Source organism: Apodemus sylvaticus, chromosome 11, assembly GCF_947179515.1.
Source record: "Apodemus sylvaticus chromosome 11, mApoSyl1.1, whole genome shotgun sequence".
Classification (NCBI taxonomy): Eukaryota; Metazoa; Chordata; class Mammalia; order Rodentia; family Muridae; genus Apodemus; species Apodemus sylvaticus.
The window spans coordinates 94,082,248-94,103,888 of NC_067482.1; the positions used below are offsets into that span (position 1 = coordinate 94,082,248).

The 21,641-nt window shown below is 42.8% G+C and overlaps 1 protein-coding gene across 5 annotated transcripts in view; it reads right to left on the reverse strand.

Moving 5' to 3' along the window:
- Meis1 (Meis homeobox 1) overlaps window positions 1-21,641 on the reverse strand; it is a 140,467-nt gene that overhangs the window by 62,309 nt on the left and 56,517 nt on the right. The window lies entirely within an intron of this gene.

Consider the following 21,641-nt stretch of genomic DNA (forward strand, 5'->3'; position numbering starts at 1 on the left):
GGCAAAAGGACTGGAGGGAAATATCCATCTCTTGAGTGGCTTTGTTGCCATGGTAATTATTCCAGTGTATGTAATACCTCTACTGGGAAGTTCAGCGTGGTGGCACGGTTAGTGGGGGTCTCTGCCTGGCCATTTGAACTCCACATAAAGTCACTGACGTCAAGTAGTGAGAAGATGCATTTAATACAGCAACTGCTGCCACAGGTGATCCATGTTCAGACTGGCTGGGGTGGAGCAGGATGGGAAAATGCAGGCAATCCATCACATAAGCAATTTGTCATGGAATGCTTCAAAGGAGAGATATAATTGTGCTTCGTCTCACAAGAGCATCGCATTCAATAAGCGAAAACTCCTGACATATTTTTTAATTACAAAGTAATTGCAATGGAAATAAAGTAATGCTAGAATTGCATTGCACTAATAATCTGGGCAGTTTCTAAATTTTTTTCCTTCAAGGATCACTCACTGAGAGGTCACCTGGTAACATATTCCTAAAGGATCCAATTTTTCTACTGTTTTTTGTTATAAACACTTGAGTTGCTTATTTTAGGAAATACTTAAGCTCTGTGACTCAGTAAAATGATAATACAGCATTCTTTTAATAATGCCATAAATGACAAAATGACAAGATGAAAAAAATGTTACCCATATAATCACAGAATTATATATATATATATATATATATATATATAAAGATCTGCATTAGAAATACCTAGTTTTGATCTTTGTACCAAAGTCAAAGGACAAATAACAATGGAGTTAGCCAGCTATCCTGATCAGCAGCTGTGCTCTGACACATCTCACCAGGGAGCTACCTGAGGCCCTCTGCCCTGTCTGTAAGTTTTAGAAATAAATTGATAGTTCTGGGCCCAGAATGAAGAGCTACAGTAGTCAGGCTTCAAAGTACAGTAGCAACCACACCCCAGGACACACCCATCCCATTAAAGTCAATGGAAACCTATGGTCCAAAGAACTTGACACTTTGCTAGTCCACGTCGCCTGATGCCTACCACCTATTGAAACTCGCACTAGACTTTCGTACATGGCTTCACTTCTTCCGTTGCTTGTTGCTACTCTAAGTCCTCAGTATGACAAGGATCACTAGTTGGATTTTGCTCCTTCTTGTCACCTATAGCAGTTATGCTGCAAATCTTCAATTATTCACAATTGTTGTATCAGGAAACTCATGTCCATCGCTGTGACATGTGAAAAGTGACCCCTGGTGGCTTTCACTTGTCTTGATGTGCCCTGAGATAAACTCCCTCTAGTCAGGAGCAGATGGATTCCGACATTTCACCCATTACTAGAGCTATACCACACCATGAGCTTTAGCATAGCTTCTTGTAATATAAACTTTTATAAAACATCTATAAGTTTAGTGGTGGTGCATGCCTGTAATCCCAGCACTCTGGGAAGCAGAGGCAGGCAGATTTCTGAGTTCGAGGCCGGCCTGGTCTACAGAGTGAGTTCCAGGACAGCCAGGGCTATACAGAGAAACCCTGTTTTTTCTCGAAAAAACCAAATCCAAAAATCCAAAAAAAAAAAAAAAGTTTAGTGTGTTTATCATCTGTATAAGTCATGAAGGTTTCCCCGGCTCATAGACTGAGCTCTCTCTAGAAAACATCACCAAAAAACCCAACACCAAAGCCATCAGCCCATCCAACTAAAGGAGAAAGTCCTGATTTTCAGTGTACATGGCTGGATATGCTCATGTTGGGCTCCTTGGTGGACCAGACACCCATACACCTAAGTCAATGCTACCTACCCTTTATTTGCATAACCAAGTCGTATGAGAAATCCCCTTGGGTTTGCCTAATAAATTCTCTGAAAGTCCAGTATTTAAAGAAGCTCCTTCTACAGAGAAGCCATTCACTACATAAAACAACAATTCATTAAAGAAACATGAGAAGAGAAAACAGCTCCACAGCGTTTAAATTTGCAATAGCTAATCCACCGATATGCAGAAGATGGCCCAGGAAGAGAAACAGACGACTCACTCAGCGATTTAAAATGAAAAGCATCTAACTTACCAATACTGTTTTCCCCACCTCTCCGTGATAGGTCTCCACCTTCACAAAAATAGCCTTTTTATCCATCTCAAACCCCTTCAGATTAATTTAGCAAGCAATGTCTAGTGCCTGCCTAGAAGAGTATTCATTGATAATTTATGGAAATATCTACCGTAATCCAGTGGAGATGACTTTTTTCCAGCTTTGTGCATTAATAGATAATCAAGGCCTTAAAGCAGCCTTAGCTTCCCATTACCTCAGGCAAAAGAATCCCTGAAAGCAGGCCTGGAGGGCACCTGAATTATATACTCCATTAGGAGAGGAGGCTTTCTGCAGTCCACGTGTAACACTCCCCAGAACCTTTGCTGTTTATTTCTGCTGTACGAAAGCAGAAGCATTAGAATGAGATTTTTAAAGTGAAGACTTATGGAGATACAATGGAGAAGCCTTCCAGGCAGGAGCCAGATCACCCCTTCAGTCCCTGGCAGTGACCTCTCTTGAATAAAAGGTTTCTGTTACATCATTAGCTCAAGCCAAAAACAGCCCCGGCTTAATGCACAGTTTGTTCTTCCTACTGTTTTTAGGCAAATACAGCTACTTTACTCCCATCTGGGAGGGAAATTACACTGCTGGGTTGTAATCTAAGACAAGATTTTCATTGGAAGCAAATGCTTTCAATCCAGTGTAAATACTGGTGCATGTTCAGAAAGCCTAAAACAATAAACCTCGCTCCTTCCCAACACGGTTAGGGAAATGGAGAGGCTGGGGGCCCGAGAAGAGCATAATAAAACAGAGTATTCTAAAAGCAAACACTTTCAGAGATTTTAATACATTGTTTAACCTCTTCCACTCTCTAAAATTGAAAATTGATCTCCCAGCGTCTCGACCTCAGAGGAGAGTCTAAATGGTCAATTGTACCTTTAGCATTTCAATTCACTCCGCAATTTGATACAGTCACCTCGATCTGGTCTCGGGAGGATTTATTTCCTTTTTTTATTTTTTATTTTATTTATTTTTTTTTTATTTTTAAGATCACTCCACACAAACTTGGAGAGCCATGGTGGAGCACACAACAGCAGGCAGAGGCTCTGAAGCCCATTTGTAAAATGTCAGCGGTGACTTCATTCCTGGTGCTGACTTCTCCGGCCGCCAAATGAAGGCAAACTGAAAAGGTGGAAATAATCATAAAAATGATGCTATTCCATAAACAAGCTCACGGCCTCATTAGGGTGGCAGTGGGCTCCAGTGCGTGATTTATGCTCGTTTTGCTGATGCTATGAGGAAATGCCACAGGGCGACTTTAGCCAACTGCTAATGGTTTCTGACAGCTTCTTAGCAACTAGTGCAAGCAACGTTGTGGCGTTTGCTAGTGACAGAAACCAAAAATGTCATATTATCTGCCCATGTGTCATGAAGTCCGTGTGGCAATTAACTAGTAGGCCAGTGACTGAGGGGCCAGAGGCTCCTGCAAATGGCCTTTGGCTATGCAGAGGCAGCAATGGCTGCCTGTGTGCACATCACCGCATGTATGTAATATTCTAATGCAGAATCCACTCCCTGCAACATCCCAGGTTCTGAAGAGAGAAGACCAGGCCAGTCACATTCCTTTCTTTGCCTCACCTACGTGACTCTCTGGGCACAGGCTGTGATGCTATCAGAGGACTCGAGAGGAGTCTGCCTTGCTGCGATTAATTGGCAGTACCTGGCTCTGTGCTTCTGGACACTGAATTCTACGGTGCCAGCTATTTTTTTTTCCTGTGCTCTCACAAATTAGTCTAAAAGCATTGAAGATCACTAAAGCAGACTTATTGCCATATTGCAAGAAGCAAAGGGACTCCACACCACAAAAAAGATACTAGTCTACCGACACCAGGCTTCTAACAAGCAGGGGGAGACTCTTGGCCACACTTTCTAGTTTCCAACCTATCAAAACCATGCAGTATATGTCAAACTGCCAAACCTTTCAGCGTAGGCCATTTGCCCTTTCAAATAATATTTGAGAATTGTTTTTACAAAATTTTATAGGCCATGGTCTAGTGAATGAGGCCAATCAACAAAGAAAGGAATTTGTACCACGATTCTGCTCTGGACAGTCTCTAGTGAGACCTGGGCCTGTCCCTGTGGAACAAGGCAGGTGACCTGTGGCAACTCCCAGGCTGCCAGAGAGCTCAGATTTCAAACACACTCAACTCAAACATCCCATGTTGCCTTTTTAAGCATGCCTAGGCATTTAGACTCTGCTATCTCCCGCCTTTCAAGGCAGGATAAAACAGCATTTATTGTATTCAGACCATTCAATAGGGCAGACTGACCAGGTCAGTGGGGATTCCTCTATTGGCAGGTCCAAGCTCTGCCCCCTTTAAACTATCCCCTTCCTTTCTCCCAGGGCTGCTATTCCTCAAAATACATCAGTAGGGAGGCAAAAACAAAACCCTTAAAAGGAGCCTAAGATTTACATCACAACTGATGTAAATCTGCCTGTCAGTGGGCTATCAGGTAAAAATAAAATGTATGTGTGTCCCAGGGCTTCTGGGTCATAGAGGCAAAACTAATTAAGGAAGTGAACTGAACTTTCAACTGCCAGTGCAAATGAAAGCATACGGTTGGGACACTCTTGTTTTGCTGGAAGTTATCAGACAGTCATAGATTCGAGAACCTTTTCATTTACGGTTTTGTGTGGAGACTCCATAGTTCAGGGTCATATCCTATTTTTGACCTTTATTTTTTTCTTTTGCAGGGTTTCAGAATAACAGTGCCTTGTCCTCACCCATAGCTAGATTCAGGATCCCAGATCATTGGTAACTGTAGCTTACAACCTTGGAAAATTCTATCTTGCCCTGAAAGTAGTCCAAATGACCATTTCAAAGCCAACTGAAGTCTTCCTGCAAAGAGGATTATGTATGTTGTGACTGTGGACATTACACTGTGGACTGTGGCTTCCTTCTCCTGAATCTTCCACAGTAAATCTAAAAGGGTAAAAATGGACTCAGCATGCTGAATCCAGCCTCTCTGGTCTCTGGTGCAAATGCCTTATCGATGTGGAAAGTTGGGTTTCTTTGCAGGGGTCTCAGTGTGCCCAATGCCTGGGAGTGTTAGAAAATGTGAAAAACACAGCCCAAGCCCACTCCTCTAAATCCCAAAAGCTATTTCCCAAAAGTCAAGTAGAATAAATAATGTTTCTGTATTATGTTAAGAGGAGAGCTAGCAAGATTTATAGGCATCCCTTTCTCAAGAATGTGCTAAACACTTCAGAGACACACAGGAGCTGTAGAGTCTTCCTCTCCAGTGCACAAGAGCAATCAGAGTTGTATTCCTGAGATCCATATCTGATCATGAAACCCTGGCACATCCAGGCCTTCCATGGTGCCCCTCTGCCCTTAGAATGGAGGTGGTAACTTGTAGAATGGCATTGGAGCAAAGATTTTGCCAAGACTCGACTCAATGTGCAATGGTACCTCCCACATGCCTGGTCCTGAGCCTGTGGAAGTTCTCTGCTATAGGAAGCTCTCAGTTCTTTGAGGCTTCTTGGACTAGTTCTTTCCCCACAGTGGGCTACTTTTCCTTTCCTTAGCAATGTGGCAAGCCCCTCGGTGATCTTGAAGGCCATGTTAAATCTGTCTCCTATATGAACTCTGGCTGCCTTATTCACCCATTGTCACTCCCATGACAACCCAACCCTGGGTAGTATTCTCTCTCTCTCTCTCTCTCTCTCTCTCTCTCTCTCTCTCTCTCTCTCTCTCTCTCTCTCTCTCTTTCTCACACACACACACACACACACACACACACACACATCTACTTCCTACCCGACAATGCTTCAGATCTCCTAAGACCATCAACTTCTAGACATGTTCTCTTGAGTTCATTACAGGAGGGCCCAAGTCATATCCATGTTTGTTTCCAACCCAGTGCCATCACAATGCAAAGAAAATAATGTGTTTTAGTGAATGGGAAATATAGTTTTCCCACTGCAGAGAAAGGCTAACTTCAACTTCTACCTGTAATTTTTCTTTTCAAGACATACATGAATAAAATTCTTGGAAAAAAATCCTCACTAGTGAAATTTGATAATGCAGAAAGCATAAAAGATATGCATTCTCCAGAATTAGAAAGTATTCTCAGAATCAAGAGCTAACCATGGGCAAACAGCCTAGCAGTCACAGTATCAGATGCTCAAGAATGCTTGCTGTGCCCTTCAGAACCAGGCCAGTGCTTCCTGCAATTGTCCCTTATAATGTCTTACCTAACTAAAGAATTTTGCGGTCTGTATAGTTTTCCTGAGTTCAGCATTAACAGATAAAGCAAAGGCTATTTGCTTCCTCTTGACTCTTTTTCTTTTCCTAGTGAAATATGTGTAGTCTCTACTTTATTCATTTTTTAGTTTTTCTGTAGGCAAGAAATTCAGTTGTCTTTAGGAGACAACTTGGTCCTAGGCTTAGACTCCAGACTCACATTTTAAACATCTGTTATAAATCTAAACTCCTTGGGATTCTGGATTTTCTTAGCTTTTCCAATAAATTACACCATTGTTTCCCCCAGCATTCCATATACCTGCCTCTGCACTATTTCAGCAATGGGTAATCTGAGGACTCATTTCTTGGTATTGTGGTAGAGACAAATGGCATGTCTGATCTCAGGTGACCTAGTGGAAGAATTTTCGGCAGATATATAAATGCATATCCCAAAACCTTAAATCTTAGTATTTTTGTTATTGTCATTGCTGTTTTGTTTAGAGATGTTGTCTTGGTTGTCCTGGAACTTGCTATTTTGACCATTCTAGCCTCAATCTTACAGAGATTCCCCTGCCTCTATCTTCTGAGAACTGGAATTAAAACTTTGTACCACCATGCCAGCTAATGTTTTAAGTAGAAATAACCGTACTTTGGTTATCTTCTAATCAGAAGCTACTATTAAAAACAGTTAAGGATCAAAACCAATGATTAACTTGTATATTTAATTTTTAATTAGAATTCTGTTCATTTCTGCTTTTCCCTTCTATAATTCTGCTTTAACTCAGTTATTTAATGTATTCTTGCCCTGTTGGCCAAAGAGAAACAGTGAAACAAAGCAAGCTCTACCTCCCACAGCTTTCTTGAAACGTTTGAGATGATTCTTGTTAAAATCAAGATAAGGAGTTAGTTGTGGACACTTGCTATTCCAGAGCCAAAGTCCAGCATGGTCTTCACAACTGGTGTGTGGTACAAACACACCAAGAAGAATGGGGGGAGCCAAGAACGAGGGTCAGCTCTACAGCCAGCGCACCGGCACGCCTGTAATTACAACGCCTGAAAATGGAGGCAAGAAAGCAAAGCACTCAAGGCCGGCTGGGGTTACATGGTGAGGCTCACTCAAAGCTAAGCAGCAGTAAACGAAGATTAGACCTCCTCAAAATGCATAGTTCTGGTACTCAGAAACAGCGCTGAGTGTTGCTGAAGTTTGGCTCTCCTGAAATTGGCCATGAGATGTTGCCTTGCTAGGTGAATTGGAGTGTCTTGAATGGTGACAAGAATGTGTCAGTGGTTAACCACTGTGGACAGAGTTCAATGTTATTACAACCGTTAGCATGTAATGCTAAAGACAGCTAAAGAAAGTTAAGAGAAGACAATGACTCAGCACTTGAAGAAAACACCTCCTCCTCTGATATGCCGCCTTCATTTTCCCAACCTAAAGTGATCTCACTGTTTATAAACCCATCATTCCCAATAGCTCTTACTACCATCGCTGCATTTAACAAAGGGACACTGTGGCCGGAATACCAAGTCCATTCAGAGCACAAATGGCAAACAGGGCATCTTAGCCATACCACTCTGAACAAGCCCCAACTCATCCAACCTTGGAAACTAAGTAAAATCAAGCATGGTTAATACTCAAATAGTATACAAACTATGAACAGCATGAGAAAGAATTTTGGTTTCCATTAAGCATTCCAATCAGAGGGCAAAGAAGCTAAACAACATAATCATAATGAGAAATGTAGAGTTGCAAACTCGTGTACTTAATCACACAGCAATACAACTCCATGAGTATCTGAAGTAAGATCTGGCCTAGGCTACAGGGAGCTTACAGAAAAAGCTGAAGAGTAGACAAAATCAAGGGCAGAGGACAGACAGAAGCATTCCAGGCTGTAGGATAGGAGGAGCAGGCCTCATGCACCACAATACAGTCATAGAACTCTCTGGAACAGTAGAACCAAGATTCTAGACAGTTGGGGGAACAAGAGCTATATTCTTGTGGATCGATCCCCATGGTCCTGAGAATCCTGACCTGCCAGGGTACATCTGTGAAGTTGTCAGGGCCAGAAGTTATTAGAACCAGAATAATACACAAATTTTATCAGATAAAGCTTTGCTCCACCGAATCTCTTCCTAGTTCACTTCACATACCACCACCACCACTACCACCACCACCACCACCACCACCACACACACACACACACACACACACACACACACACACAATTCCAAACTAAGGCTAAATAATGCAGGGTGGGGTTGGGGAAATGGTTCAGTGAGTGAATGCCCTAGCTGCCAAGGCTAACAGTCCTACTATCCACAGAACTGAGTCCTAGAAGTTGTCCTCTGACCGCCACATGCCTGCTGTGACATGTGTGCATGCCTATACACAAACGCAAAGGATATGAAATTGTAAAACCTTATAAATTAAAAAGAAAGAAAGAAGGAATAAGAAATAGGAAAGCAATTAAGTCCATTCAGACGGAGTGCAACCTATACACACGGTACGCTAACAGGAATTGATTGGCAGCTAGTCCTCATTTCCTCAGAGATGCAAGTGAAGACTGTTGTTAAGATCCAAAGTCTGCCCAGCATTAACTAAAGCCAACTCCGAGTGGCCTATGAGTTCAGGTTGCAGGAAGCCAACAATGCCAGCCCTCGGAGGAAGTTCATTTCCTTTTGCATTTCTGTAAACTGACAAAAACTAAACATTCCAATCACCCTAGTATCTCTTTCTCTGTGCATCAGTTCCACGGCCTGACACCCCTTCCCTGGAATCCCCGAGTACCCCAACCCCTGAGGCTCTTCTTCCAGTGACACATGTTCAGAGTTTGCCTCATGCTCTCTGAGCAGCCCAAATGTTCTCCTTTCATACTTGTGGAGCCAAGCAGAGTGTCAGTAGAATGCATTCAGAAGTATGATTCAGATGAGTCAGGAACAAGCATAAATATTATCTTTGTTTCTGGGGTGGAGAGACAGGCCAGTGACCCCAGCATTTGCAAAGTAGAGGCAAAGGCTCAGAAGACCAAGGTCATCCTTGGCTACATCATGAACTCTAGAGTAGCCTAGGCTACATGAACACTGCCCTAAAAGGCCAAAAGAAAAATAAGGTGTGTCAGCGCAAGTCAATCTGACTCATTAAATATAGAATTTGAATTAAAGTAAGTAAGGGTTTTAAAACGCATAGCTCATGTTGGGAAAGATGGCTTTTTAGAGTCAATCTATACTAGTCTCATGAAAGAGCACTGTGCATGTCAAAGCTGATTGTCAGAACTCATTCCCAACCCATACACATACTCCAAATCGACTACCCTTTCTGCCCTTTACTCCTCACCATCTTTATGGAACTGTATTTCTGAACATGCCAATTGTATTTCTGAACACTGTCATCGTTGTAAATGATCCTGTGGGTGTAGCACAGTGAAAATATTAGCCAGAAAATATTCATGTGTATATGTAGGTCAGTCTTAATTTAGGTGTTTGTATGTCTGGGATTGCCAGCATGTTGAAATAAATTTGGAATTATTTCTTTGGCATAGATAACACATTCAATTAAGCATCTATCACTTCACGACTCTCCACTGTCAACACAAATAATGTATAAGATGTAATGGGATGAAAAATGTAGAGAGAAACAACCAAATAACTAAGATCCAGGATGAAAATGTTTATGAACTTTGGTGAAACACAGACACAAAACCATTCCAAATCCTTAAAGTGCATCTGGTAGAATTAAACAAAGTTTTGTAGAGCCCCTATAAGACAGATGCAAGAACTGTCCAATGAAGAGCTCACATTTGTACTGAAATTTACCCAAGATTAAGTGACAGTATCATATACTTAAATGGGTCAGTGTTCATTGAAGTAAGGTACTATGGACAGATGCAAAATAAACTAAGAAATCAACTAGCTTTTCAGTGCTTCCCCAACCCCTTGAATCACTGTATTTGGTTCTTTTAAGACAAGAATATTTTTTTCTTTTTAAGAAACTACATATGGTATTTTAACTTTATTCTCCCTTACGGGAACTGCATCAAATTAGTTGTCTACACACAGGACAAATAGCAATGATGACTATAAAGAAAACGTAGATTTTACTTATCTGTTCAGTACTTTTTTTTTTATAACTAAACACTATAGAAAGTTTTTGTAAAAACTGTAGAACTTCTTAATGGAATGTTAGACACTTGCAGATGTGAGCCTGCTGCAAGCTATCACTGAAATGTGTATATTGACTCTAACAGCAGAACAAAATGGAAAGACTTCCAGTCAAACACACTTGCCAATGTGAAGGAAAAGCCATGAAAACACGCTCAGAACCAGCCACTTAGGGAGTATACCAAGAGCCAAGGCCTTGGCAGCTGCATAAACATATCCCAGTAACGCACACCATTTTTTGAAATGGTTTCCAAGAACTGAGTCAACCTGTATTAATGAATGTCTAGAAGGCTCTATGCAATCATAACAATATATCTTTAAAGGGGGAAATGTCATACATGGAATCTTATAGACAGTCAAGCAATGGTCATAGTACATGCACATACACATACATATTTGGTGTTTATCAGAGTGTGCATTAGTGGTGTGTGCATGTGTGTGTGTGTGTGTGTGTGTGTGTATGTGTATGTGTGTGTGCTCATATCTTTCATAGGTAGGAAAGAACTTCTTTATCTAATGTATATAGAATTCACTTGGAAAGTAAGATAAAAATCAGGTTCCAAAATTTAGATTGGAAGTAAAAATGTTACAAGTTGTCTGTCTAGAAAATGACAAAAGAGTGGGTTTTGTTTGTTGATTGTTTTGTTTTGTCTTGTCTTGTTTTGTTTTGTTTTCAAAGCCCCATTCCTTACACAGCTGTAGACCAAACAAGCCAGCATCATAGAGGCTGAGCAAGAGTGATTTTCACACAAGTGAGTCTGTGAAGGACTACTGTGTTAGAACAGAACTAGAGGAGCTCTGCTCCCTGCAGAGGGCCTTCTCCAGGACTGTGTTAGAACAGAACTAGAGGAGCTCTGCTCTCTGCAGAGGGCCTTCTCCAAGCTTGCTCCTCCAGGTCCCTGCCTCGCAGTTTGCAGGCTGAAAGCTTTGGGAAAGTGTAACCTGATAACAAAAGACTAAGAACTAAAGAAGCAGTTACACGGGGGAATGCCAGCATAGTGAAAAACAGCCCTCTGTGTGCTTCAGGGCTTCATAAAAAGAAACACACACCACAGGACTATAACTCATGTGTCTACTGGCTTCAAGTCATATTAAAATACTTGTTATATTCATATGTGACAGAATGTATTACAGTCTTAAAACATTTTCACCAAAACCATCTCTAGAAGTTGTAACATTTTAAAAAGTGCATGAGGGCCACATCATTCTTGAGAGACATGGAGACATGCCTGTATTCTGTTGGAGACTTTCTCCAAGTTGCACTCTCTTCCCTACATAGCATGGTAATGTGTTGCAACTCCATCCTCTGACTCCTTAGCCTCCTGGACATCCACCCTCAAGGCACTCCTGGGTTCTCATCCTGCCCTGCTGCTTTTCTTTCTGTTCTTAGTGGTCAGGGTGCATGAAAGAAGATGTCAGCAGTGGGCAGATAAGACCACAGCTGTCTGGAAAAAAATCCCAGGGCAAGAAGCTGAGGAAGAGGAAATGCTCAGGATGGACAGGGAGGGAAGAGAGTTCACTCTGTCCAGCTAGATTATTTTAGAGTCAATTGGGGCAAAGCTCTGAGAAATGGAGCAGCATGTATTTAAAGAAGAATTCGAAAATACTAAGTACATTAAATATAATTGAGGAAGAAGAAATGACTAAGAAGAAGGTTAAATGGATGATAAAAACCTTATGAGTCTCTTTATTGTAAAACGACCTAAACAATTCAACCGCTTTGAAAGCAAAGAATTCTGAGTGTGCATCTAATACAGCACCTGAGCTTGGTTCCTTTGGGAGGCTCTAGTTCTTTTGTGGACCCGTAGTGGCACTCACAGTGGTGACTCAGTTAATTAGGAGCAAGTGCTTGTCTTTCAGTACAAGCACACTCTGCACACTGGCAACTTTAGTGGACATAGTAAAGATAAAAGGAGCTTTCTAGAGAAAAACCAGACACTCCAACTTTCTTATTCAAGTAAGTATCTTCAATTTTGTTAGCTATAGGCATGGCTTGGTGCATTCCTTATGTCACCCCCGACCCATAGCTACTGCACCACCTGTCCATGGGTGTGAATCTCTTAACAAGAATCTTCCCATCTGGACAAAGAGAGCCAGAAACGTGTGGGGTGCATGTGCGTCCCTCCCTTGAGAGAAACATGGGAACTAGTCTGGCCACTTGGGGCAAGGAAGAGTAGTCCTGCACCAACTGGTTCTGAGTCAGAGCATCACCGAGGTTAACTGATTGACTTGTGGAAGAAGACAGCTTCAATCTCATCTCTATTAAGGCCCCCTTGTCTTCATGCCTGGCACCCTATCTTCCTCCTACTTTGCAGGTATCATAAGAAAATAGTTTAACTTTTCAAATCAGATTGTGAGGCTAAGTAGGGAAGATGGGGCGTGCCTAAGGCCTTAAGCCTCTCTTCTATCTGTGTAGGGGCAGTAAACCTAGGAGTTGTATTTGCAGCTTAGACTTGCTGGCCACATGGGGGGAAATGCCAAAAAAAAAAAAGTTTGCTATTTCACCTGGCAGGCGGAGCTTAGCCCATTGAGTGAGTGCTTTGCTGCCTTTACCCTCTCCCTCCCCCCCATCTCTCTCTCTCTCTCTCTCTCTCTCTCTCTCTCTCTCTCTCTCTCTCTCTCTCTCTCTCTCTCCACTCACATTCATAGGAGCTAAATCTCTCTGAAACATCTACTCAGCTCTCTTATCATTGCAAGCTTCCTTTTTTTTCTTTTCCTGTCCCCACCCCTTTTCTTAAGGAACCCTGAAGTGTGCTCTTTAAGTAAGTGTGCTTCAGAGAAAAATAAGTAGCTGTGCTGCCTAAACAGCCCATCACAAAACCAGGCAGCTGCTGGCCACAGTGATAATGGGAAGAGAAGTTTTCAGTGTTTCCTAATCATCACAGGCTCCTTTGACAAGCCAGCAGCTGCCAGAAGCCAGGATCTCCTGAGGCCTCTGTGTGCCCTGTTCTCTCCTCTGCACACATCCTTAAAATAAAGCTCAACTTGTAAAGCAGACACCAGAAGGGATTAACAATGACCAATCATGAAATTAAACCACTATAAACACTAGATCGCAATAAAATTTGCGTAATAATTATCAACTATTTATTTCTGGAACTTTCCACCGAATGTTTTTTGGAGTATGGATAACGGAAACTACAGAAAGGGAAAACACATCTGAAGGAGAACATAGAACAAGCTCTTAGCTCCCTCATGAAACAGGCTAATCTATAAATTGTCCCGTTGTGAAACAGAGGGTTTTGTTTGGACTAAGTTCTGTTTAAGATAGAAAAATCAGATACACCATAGGAAAATGGCTTTTCATCCTCTGGATCACAGTTTCTTAAATTGAGGGTCATGACCCTATAAAATCACGTGACTGAATGTAGGGATTGTTGTGTGTGTGTGCGTGTGTGTGTGTGTGTGTGTGTGTGTGTGTATGTGTGTGTGTGTGTGTTATAGTAAAAAATGTCCAAACATAAAATAAATAAAAAATTTATTCGAACTCAATGTCAAATGAATCTCGGGTATTTCAGGGAGCACTTGCCCATGTTGCATTGTGAAACTTCACTGCAGCCTTGGTTTGGGCACACAACAAACACATTTAGAAAACACAAAAATAAAACTCACAAAGAATGAATCCTAAACCACTCCAGATGGAACTCAAGATTGTTGTTAAAAATAGCAAGGTTTTGACCCCCTCCTCCACACACATGTGTACACACACACACCACTCACACACACACATGTGCACACATACATGCACACTCACACACATACATGCACACTCACACACATGTGCACACGTGTGTACACACACACTCATACATGTGTACACACATTCACACACATGCACTCACATGCACACACTCACACAAGCACAGACATGCACACAGACACGCACATAAACATATGCATACTCACATGTGCACTGCTCATGCACACACATGCACACATGAAGGGCTCTGCTCTTTTAGAAACATAATATTTTAATTATAGAAAACAAAATGTAATATTTTTCCTGCCATCAATGCTCAGCATGCATCAGATTAGCTATCTCTGGATTACATTGTGTTTCATTTTAAAAATTGCTGTTTGAGTTGCTAACTTGATTTCCATTTGAAAAAAAATTATTAAATGAGGACCCGCCAGATGGCTCAACGCTAAGTGCAGGTGACGGCCGGCCTCAAGACGGGAGCCTCATCTGCGAATTCACGTGGCAGGAGTGAGCCGACTCTTCCACGTTGTCTTTTGACCTCCACAGACTTGCCTACGCACATGCACACACACAGCTATAAAAATAAAAATAAAGTTTCTAAAACATCATTTGGGATTAGGACAGAATTTCCAGTAGTCGGGGACATTTTTGAAGTCGCCCTAGCCTTCTGCTTATGCTATATATCTGTATAAAGCAGCGCTCTCAGCATTGATGGTCATAAAGTAAAAAATATCAATCAGCTCTGAAAACTGTTGAAGACTCTGACCCCTGCTATAACTTAATTCTTAATGTAAAACTAACCAAGTGAATCCACTTGGAGATTGACCCTACAGTCAAAACATTCTGGGCAATCTCCCTTTCACAGAGCCAAACACCAGCCTTGTCCATTTTAAGACTATGCAAATTTGCTTTCATCTTTAACAAAATGGTAAAAGTATATGTATACCCAAGAATTGCCTTAGAATAAATTTCTTATGTGATTATTAGCAGTAAATATTCCATTACTATGTCATGTAAAGAATTCTCCAGCAGAAAGGTTTATCCTGTAGAGAAAGTGCAAGAAGAGTTGGTCTACGTAGTCAGAATTTACAGAAAGGCTAAAAGAGGCCGGCCCCGGAACACTTATTTGATATCTGATACCAGGCATGGCACTGATCTTAGATAAAAATAATACTTGTGAAAATTTCAGAAGTTATTTCATTCATTTGTTCATGAAATGTACAAGAAACAGTAACAACAAAAACATTCCTTTTTAAAAGAGATCCTTAAAGCTGGGCATGTGGTATAGCTACAGCCCCTGCGCTCAAGCAGGGGCAGGAGAACCATTATATTCTAAAGCCAGCATGTGCTCCAGAGGAAAACCCTGGCTCCTAAAACCAACACCAAAAAGACAAACTCAAAATCAAAATTGATTTATTATGGCTTTATAATTTACTAAGTGTCTTAGTAGCTGGCAGACATAGCCCATTAACTGCAGGCTCTGGCTGCACAGAGACCAGAAACCTTCAGTGTGTTTCTCTGAGCAGTCCTATCTTACTCTGGGAACAGGCCACAGATAAGGAATCCCGGCCTTTGTAGATTTGAACTCAGGTCTGACTCCAGGCTAACCTCCTAATCATTCCAGCACCACCCTTCCCTTTTAACCTCCTTAGATAAGATAGCATCAAACCTGGCCTTTCTCTGACCTCTGGAAACTCTAGAGGGTGTCAACAGCCCTTCCCTATTCATCGCTACAGGCCAACACAGCCTCGCAAACTTCCCTGTCTTATCTGATTTTCTAGGCAGAGAAGGAAGACTCACAGGGAGGTGCTTAACTGTGCACCTGAGTCGGTGAAGAGAGCAAGGCTCAGTATGAAAAACCTTGAAACAAAGAAGATGACAGCTAAGCGTTCACAGATCCGGGAAGTTCACAAGAATGGGGAAGCTACCAGCTTTAGTTCTTTGTAAAGCTGTGTTGCAAAACCTTGCAAGAATTTGTCTGAACTCACCTCCAAGCAGCAAGGAGTACATCCTATTTTCAAAACAGACAAAACCCTCCATATTTGATGTGAAAGCAGAGAAGGGAGCCTCCTCGGCTACAGCACACACCCTTCCTACTCCGGGGACCCTGGAGAAGCCACTATTGAAATAATCGTGTGTCTGTGCCTGAATTTTCCAGCCCTATTCTAGAGCATCTTCAAATATTTCTCTACACTAGAAAAATGTGAATATCTGCTCATCAGAAAAGCAGCAGTTGCATTTCCTCATCTGAGACCCTCTGGCTCTGTGATATTAGAAGTTCACACCACCCTGATGTGCCGATGTGGCAGGCTGGTGAGCATGAGAAGAAAGAAATAGGGGCAGAACGGAAGGCCAAAGAGAATTTAGGGGGTTTCTCTTTTGTTTTGGTTTTTCCTAATATTTCTGTGTCACAAGAGGACACATCTCCCCGCCCCTGGGCAGAGGGACACAGAAACACAAACAAGTTAGCTAGCTACCTCTTGAAACACCAGCCTAGAGCAGAAACACAAGTGCGCCCCACACCAAGAGACAGTGATGGTCTCCATGGAAACTATGCTCAGCACAGCCCAAAGATGTGAAGGTGGCAGGAGGCTTTTGGTAGTGATGTCAAAGGACACCAACTGAAATCTATCTAGAGCAAGAAGGTACGGAAAGCTTAGTATCTATCAGGACCTAACTGTGACCCTAACACTACCTCAGCGGGGAAGACCCGTTCCTGGCCCCTCCCCTGCCCCCTTTCACCAGGACCTAGTGAGCAATGGCCTTACAAACAGACTTCACGATGCCAACCCCGGGCCTGCCTGGCTTCCGAGCTGGCCTGTGGCCTAGAATTCCTTGCTTCTGGCCCCACCTGACAGATGGGGTATGCCAAGTGCCAGGCCCAAACTTGCTAAACCCTTTGGACACTCTGTCTTGGACCACCCAGCTGTCTGTACAGAGGCCAAGTTCTATATCCAGGTTAAGCACTCCAAGGCTGCATTCCTCTTAACATGGGGGTGTTTCTGCACTGTGATGGTGGGGTCCTAGTAAGTCCCTGCAAATCCTCACCATCTCCTACCTTCTTCTCACCTGAAACCTAAAACTGGTAGATTGTGCCAAGTCTGTCCCAATCCAGGTAGTCTGTGAGAGAATTATTTCCATACTGGATACCAAAGGTAGGAGTGGAAAACACAGCCATCTTTCTTGGTCCTCGATCTTATCCAAAGAATTCTTTCTTTCAAAAGCATGGGAGAAGAAAGGCCCTATAAGTTCAGCATCTCTGCAACCAGCTGCCTCAAGTCTCCTCTTGTGTGATCTAGGCAATGCAAAAAGAGCTGCTAGATCCCAGCAAAGCACTGGCAAGTTGGATAGTAGATCTCTGATGGCCCAGGCCTGGCTATGATTCTCTTAAAGCTGAGAGGCCCGAGTATGAGCTGATTTAAAAAGATCCAATATTTAATAATCGTGCAGTAGAAAGATAAAGGAAAGCCAGAGAAACTTAAACAGTTTCAAAGGATAAGATGAGATTGTTCTCATTTTAAAATTTAAATTATTGTGGGTGTATAGGATGTCGCGAGTGCGCAGTTACGTATGCCACAGCTTGCATGTGAGGGGCAGAGGATAGCTTTGTGGAGTCAGTTTTCTCTGTCTGCTTCTATGTGCACTCTGGGGATCCAGCTCAGGTCACTACTCCACCCACTGTCTACCTTTCCCGTTCTTGTGAACTTCCTGCTTCAAATGAAATTATGGAGCTGTTCTAAGCGGCCATACTCATGGCCCCTCCTCTATCCTTGCTTGTTATTATTACAATAATAATACATTATTCCTAAAGAAGGATTGTGGATGTTCTGTAGTAGCAGGCTGCTGGGATGCAGGGTGGTGGTTCCAGGCCAGGCTTTCTGGAAGTGGACAATGAATCGAGGGCAAATTCCCAAGCGGCCAAACAGTGGTGCCACCACATCGGGCTCCTGCTGCTCATCCTTACAATGCCCCCATTTCTCCAAATACATGAGTTTGTGTCTAAACTCCAGGTCACAGCTGGGATTGAAGTTGTGTGTCTGCTACTACTCCCTACAACATCTTTCTGAAGTGCCTCAATTCTGCTGAGACTCTCGTCCTTGGTCAGCCAGAAAGTTGCTGGTGAGGAGGGACTGACTCATTCACAGTATTGGTGTGAGTGCCAGCAACAGGAAGGTCATGGAAACTTGGAAGGGAATGCATGGCATGCTGTAAAGTGTCCCTTTCTGTGCACACACCTCTAGTGTTCTCTAAGACAAGGGTAGGCCATAGCCTATTTATGTGCAACCATGCCGGCTACATTTCTCACGGCCTGACACTAGCAAGCAGTCAGTGTTGGATGAAAGAACGGCAAACCAAAGTCAAATCTACTTAGATATTTCTAAGATTATTTAAAGTAGTTTGCAGGAGATGGGGGCCATGGGAAAGTGACATTGCCTTTTAAAGACTTTTCTCTATAGTAAAGACTTATAATTTCTTTCCTCCCATTTGTTCCATTTGTCATACACACACACACACATATGTATGTATGTATGCATATGCCATATATACATACGTGTATACATACATATATACATACACATATATACATATGCATATTTACATAAATATATGCGTATGCAATATACATATGTATATATATGAAAATTAGAACTCATTATCGGAAAAGTTAGCAAGAATTTGGTCATATATTCTAGGACTTTGCAAAGTCCTCATTGGCACGTGGGAAACAGAGAATTGCTTGGTTGACTCAGCTGACTGAGAGCAGAAGCAAGCTGGCGAGCACATCTTACAGTCTGACATTTGTTTGCACCGCCAATGCGTGCCGCTCACCTGGCTAAACCTGTATTTCGTGCATCTTAGGACACCACCACCTACACAGGTTGACGATAGCGTGCTTTCCAGGAACTTCTAAACTTCCATTTATGTTGCCTCCAAAGGAACACAAATACAGTTCTCTCTCTCTCTCTCTCTCTCTCTCTCTCTCTCTCTCTCTCTCTCTCACACACACACACACACACACACACACACACACACACACGCACGCACACACACACACAGACTGATTTAGTATGGCATGGGCCACTCAAAGTTAAAATGGTCATTTTACATTTAATGAAGAGCACAGGTAATTTTAGTAGCTCTGTGTATTATCAGCTGTATTTGAGAGAATGATGACAGCAGACTGTAGCAGCAAAGGTATATTCAGTCATAAATAGTTTGTTCCTGTTTCCTTGTAATGGGCAGAAGTAACACGACTGAGGGTATTTGTTTAAATGACTCCAGAGGATCCATGAGAAGTCATTATAACCCCTTGATATTAAGATTGTGGCGAGAGAAAATCAGCATCTTTTCAAGACAGGGCTGAAAGAGGAATTGTTTCTAAGACAATCACCACAGGAAGAACAATAAGATGGGAACTGCCCAGTCCTTAAGGTGACTTGAGGTCTAACCCATAACTGGAAAACAAGATGTAAGCATAACAGCTTGGAAGCTAACAAGACCCATGATGAGCTAGAAGGTGAGGAACTGGAACAGAACTGCCTTGCATAGATCCTGTCCAGATGTTAATACCACCACTGGAAGAGTTCTACAGGCGAAGAGCAGAGGCTCTGGCGGCAAATGCTGTCCTAATTTATGCCTTCAAGATTAGATATGGAAAAGGAAATATCAGTCTTTCCAACGATTATGGCTACATCAGAGTGCTAAGGGACAGCAGTTGCGCTCGCAGGTAGTCTGCATTTCATGATTTATAGGCTGATGTGTACCTCTGCTACGTAAGCCATTGCCAGCAAGGGCCTCAATGTACCCTGAAGTTTAAAGACCACCTGGTGCCGTATTGGCTTCCTCTGACTCTACATTATGAAAATAGGGTGTGGTCTGTAGGCATGGGTCAAGTTGTAGGCAACAGACTCTCAATGTACTCAACAGTACAACTAAGATACAATTCTAATCCAAGCAATGAAGCAAGCTTTTAGTCACACTTCACTAGCACCTGCACGCGACACCTTAACATCAACACAGTCTCCCAAGATGCTCTCGGTGGCCTGGCTCCAGACATCTCCAGGAACACATGGAGAGTAGTTTGGGATGCTCAAATGAACCAGCTGAGGACTTGCACGCAGGAGTGGGGGCAGTCTTGGAGCTTAGTTGTCCGAGAGACAGCTTTCCAGCGCAGGAGAGTGAAATGCAGCCTAGGGAATCAGCCACGTGGGTGCTGCATGGACCTCAGGAAACCAAGCTGGACTGGGGACTCAGATCTCAGCGTCCAAGCACAGTCCCACCTGAGAACCCCACCAAGGAGGCCTGCTTCCTGGGCTCCTGTGCTCAAAGCACTCGCAGGCATGTGCTATCCTCTGACGCCTACAGAACACATGGGATTGTGTCTGCATAGGCTGAGCCGGTTAGACAGACTCAAAGTGTTAGGGAGTCGTGACCAGCTGGAGGTCTCCTCTGCTTTATGGGACTAAGAATGTTCAAAGCCTTCCTCACATGTGTACACTAGAGAGTCCCGAAGCCACCCTCTTTGTGACTTTTCTCCCTTACACTCACACATTCACACACACACATATACAACACACACACACACTCACACACACACTGATTGCTTTTGTGTTTTAATCAGTTTTTTTCCCTTTCATACTTAATTCACTGTACAAGCAGCAATTTATGACAGATTTGTAATCAAATATCCACAGTAAACTCCACTTTCACAATGCCATCCACATCTTAGCAGCATGGAAATTCCTTTGAAAATTGTGGCTCTGGTGGTGTGGCTTTTTGCATATCAGGCAAAGCACAGGAGAATCAGATCCAAATGAACCACTTCCTCATGGGATTAAAAGGGATATACTAAGTCCCAAACACCCCGTGATTATCGAGCCAGCAGTTTAAATGGCTGTCAAGTACGTTTTGAAAGCCAGAATTTGGTAACTCCCAACCATGCATTCTGATGGCATTGCTTGGCCTAACTTGATAGATTGGTTCTGAAAACATACACTAATTTTTTAAAATTCAAAACAGATCCACTTGTTTTAGGGCCTGCACAAACAGAGGGTTAGGAAAGTGGAAACAGCATAAACAACATTGTTTATATCCAAGCCTGAGAAAACCTCCCCACTCTCCTCCCAAACTGCAGGAAGCCTCAGAGGCAGTCCTACCCGTTGAGGTGGACTAAGATGTATCTTCTACGAGATGCACACTATTATTTTCAGGCATGGTGACATGAAAGGACCTCACAGTGAGCAAACGTAATGAAAGACCAGTCCTTTTCTGACTTGTAGTTGAAAAGGGCAGAAAACGTTCATCCAGAAACGAGGTCCAAAACCCAGCGACATGAAGACAACCCTAGGGAGACATGAGGAACACTGGACGTGTGCAGTCCTGTTTCACCTCTGACCTCAAGAGAAGGCCTGGAAAGGGTCGGACAGCTGTGTTCTATGGAAGGCCGTTGGTGAGCCCAGAGTGCCTGGCCCTGTGTGGCCGGGCAATGCCTTAACAGCCACGTTGGACTCGTCCTGTTTTCTTCTTTTCTATCTCACCCGACCC